The sequence below is a fragment of the Vigna radiata genome, unplaced genomic scaffold (assembly GCF_000741045.1).
Source record: "Vigna radiata var. radiata cultivar VC1973A unplaced genomic scaffold, Vradiata_ver6 scaffold_170, whole genome shotgun sequence".
NCBI classification, from domain to species: domain Eukaryota; kingdom Viridiplantae; phylum Streptophyta; class Magnoliopsida; order Fabales; family Fabaceae; genus Vigna; species Vigna radiata.
In genome coordinates, this window is record NW_014542552.1 from 410,057 (window position 1) to 414,064 (window position 4,008).

The window sequence follows — 4,008 nt, forward strand, 5'->3', positions numbered from 1 at the left end:
AAGGAAGGAAGATCAATTTTGGGTTCTCTTGGGTGATGATCTCTAGTTCTATGATTTCTTCTAGGAGGTATTTGATAGTGATCATCATTGTGATGACTACTATATTGCTCATTTTCACTTGGGGAAGAAAATGTATCCCCATGATATTCTTTCCTCCTAGATGAGACTCCTATTTTTCCCTTGCATTTGTTTTGATTAACCAAAAGTTGATCAATCATGTCTTTGAGTTCACTAATCTCTTTATCTCTTTGTTGAAATTTTTGCTCAAACTCCTCTCTTAGTGAACTCTCACTATTGGCTTTCAAACTTCCTTGCACACTAGATTGACTCATCCTTGTCAAATGGAAAAGAGTTTTCACAAAGTTTCCAAAAGTTTGACAAGTAATGAGTGAAAAGATTTTCACAAACTTTCTTTGTTTTGGTGAAAAATTTCTACAAAGATTCTAAAGGTAAAAATGTTCCAAGTAGCTCCCAGGAAGAAGAGGTGAGTCACAAATGGACAAGCTTAGAAACCAAGTTCTTTCCTAGCCAGAGTTTCCTTAGATTTTCATTTACCTTAGTTTCCAAATAGAAATCTTTCAAAAAGGTTTTTTTTTTAAAATGCTAATGAAATGCTACTAAAAACCAAAAGAAGGTTTATCTATATGCTATGCAATCCTATATACCACGGAGACTTACAAGCAAAAGAAATAAGCAAGAAATTAAAGAAATCAATAAAGGTGCAAAAATGTAAATGCTAGACGGCCCTAAGTGAAAGTGCAAGTGACACTTAGAGCCCCTTGACACATTTCCACACTAAGAAAGCGAATTGGCATTATTACAATGTTCAAAGGTGATCTTGGAATTGCTTCAAAAGCATTTTTCCAAGTCACTTAGTTCAAAAACAGAAATGAACTTTAACTTCAAAGGTTCCGTGATATGAAGACTCAAACAAACTCAAATCAATGCTTAAAACTAGTGTAAGCTTCAAGCTTCAGCTGCTGCAGTGTGTTGCTCAAAATCAAGGTGTGAGTTGAGCTTTAAATGGACCAAAATGCTGTTGTACAGAGGTCAAAAACTGCTGCAGAACCGTGTGAAATTGAGCTTCTTTAAGCCTTGCTTCTTGCTTCACTTTCAATTCCCTATCCACTTCCTAAGAGGCTACCATGACAGGAGAGGATTTCTGCTGCTGAATGAATCAATCAAATTGCACACCAGCTCCCAAATAAGTCACCAAAACCACAAACAGATTTAATATAAGTTCTGTATCAAAATTCTGCACTGCAAGTGGTTGAACAACAAATTGGAGGCCAAAAAAATTGATGAATTCAAGTGAAACAACACTCAATAAAAGCTAGCACACAAAAGGAACCTAACAAAGGCACTAGAATAGATGAATAAAGCAAGAAAAATCAAAAACACAGTTCACAAATGCAACCAGACAAACTGTTTGATATTTTTACATAAGTGTTTGTTAAAATGCCCCAATGAAATTCAGATTTTGTGTTTGGGGTTTTAACTGCTTGAATCTGGATTGCACGGTTCTACAAGCCTTTTAACACTTGTTTTTACTTATTTTGATCCTTTATTTTCATTCTATAACCATGAACCAGCTCTTGCTACAATCCAAAAGTGATTTGCATCAAAAAAATATCACAACAGTGCTGTCACAGTGAAACTGCACCAGAAAAATTGAATTGAATTGGTGGTTTAACACTCAAATTTGAAATAAAGTGATTCAACAGCTCTTCTGAATGATCAAGCAACTTTGTTTGATGATTTTAAGTATGTTTAGAGTCTTAAACAACTTAAAATCTAACTGTAATACAAATTCACTAGTTCACTTCCATTTTAACCCAAAAAATGATGGTTTAAACTACAAATCTGCATATAGGACGTGTTTTGACCAAATAAACAGTGCTATCAATCTTAAACCATCAATTTGGACTTGCTCAAGCTATGGAACATCAAAGAAACAGCAGATTTTCACAAATCACCACTGTTGTAACGTTTATGCAGTAAAATGCACCAACTCACCACCCAAATTCAGTTTTTCATGGATTCAAAAGTTGGACAGCAAAGAAATGACTCAAGGCAGTGTAATTACACAGAACTAAGCTAGAATTAAGGTGCTTAGCATGACCAAACTCAAATTACACAATTCAATTCAATTGGCATGGTGAAAACCAGATTTCTCAAACTGAAACAGTGGAATTCTTAAGGATTTTAAGCAACCAAGCTATGCATATTGCATTTCATTGCTTATTCTGGTTTTTTGCACCTTAAGACACTACCAACAAACTCAAACAAGTTTGTATAAAACACCAGAATTAAAAGAAATTAACTGGAACAGATTTGAATTTTCCAAAACCAGATTTGAATTTCTTGAGCAGAATTGAAACAATAATGAGAATCAGATTTGCTTTTGGTGCTTCAACTTATATCACCAAGGCTAGATCAAGTCTTCATTGCCTTATTTGGTTGATTTAAAGCTTTTCCAGCACAGCAAACTCAAGAAAACTGAATAAACTCAGCAGAACAGAAAAACCAAAGAGAAACAGAAATAAAACTGCACCAGACTATGCACATGACCGAGACAATACTGGAATTGAAAAATGAAGCTGGAAATGACTCAANCAAAGGTAATTCACCGTTTAAAATGAAAGAAGAACATGAACACACAATGGAAAACACAAGATCAGTGATTGGAATTAACAAAACAAGCAGAAAACAGAATTAAAAGAACACTAAAACAGAGTGATGAAAGGCACATGACAGGAATTAGAATTTAAAACAGAATTGAATTAAGAGATGGAGAAAATGACTTAGTTTTGGATGCGTGGACAACCAAAGCTCTGGATACCACTTGATGGAAGCTTGCTATGGACTGGAAGCATAGAGATCTGGTTCCAAACAGCAAGCACTCCATGATGCAGAGAGGTGCAGCGGAAATGGATGTAGTTGAATGGCATTTGGTGTTTGGTGATGGAAGGTGTGTGTAATTGATCCTCTCAGCTCAAAAGGCCCTCCTATAATGGAAGGAAGCTAGAGGAAAGGGTAGAGAAAGTGCAAAGAAGCATCGACTCAAGAGCATTAAGGCTGAAACAGAAATTCTGCAGCATTTCATTAAGGCTCAAAAGTGAGTTTTACAAGGAGGGAGCCCTCTTATTTATAGGAGAGGAGGAGCTCAAATGCTGTTTCAAATTACTCAGAAAATTCAAAAGAACCCTAAGAGAAGCGCGCCAATTTGAGCAAGCACGTTCCATGCTTCCAGCCAGCTCACCCATGCACGTGGAGAAGGTGATCACGTTCACGTTGAGCGGCAGTTGAGTGCCGCTGAGCGGTGCTTGGCTGTCTTCACCATTTGGCTTCCTCTTCTTGGATGACTTTGCTCCTAATTCTTGGATCAACTTCTTCAAGCTTTATTTAGGTCCTACAAAACAAAATATATGTATTTTAGTTTAGAGAAGAAGGAGTAGTATAAGTCACCTTCCATAAAAGCAAAATGATAGGTGATCCTTCTTCCTCTTGAATCTTCTTGGCCATGGCTCTAGTAAGAGGTCCAATGTAGTTCCTTGATGGTCTTCCATCAGCAGATAACTACTGTCGAGATGATAGTGGGGCTATATGATCAGCCACCAGTGCACAGGTGGACTATGGACGAGTTCCACAGCACTATGGCTTGGCTTGAGGAGCAGGCGCATGGTAGCGGGTCTAGAGCAGCTGAAGCACCAGACAGAGATGAGGATGACCAGGACGATGACTTTGAGGATGCAGTGGCTGTTGATGAGGATGACTTAGATGACGATATGGACTGAGAGAACATCTACTGATGGATGTCAGCACTTGGACAAGGATATTTCTTTTCTTTTGTACTTTGGATTTGTAGAAAGGTTGAATTTTATTTTTGTGACAATGCTCGGCTTGTACACTGGTTCTAATAATGGTTTGATGATTATATTGCATGATGAGTTATTGGATGATGATTGAATGTGGTTGATGATTAAAATTGTGTGCATGTTGATATCC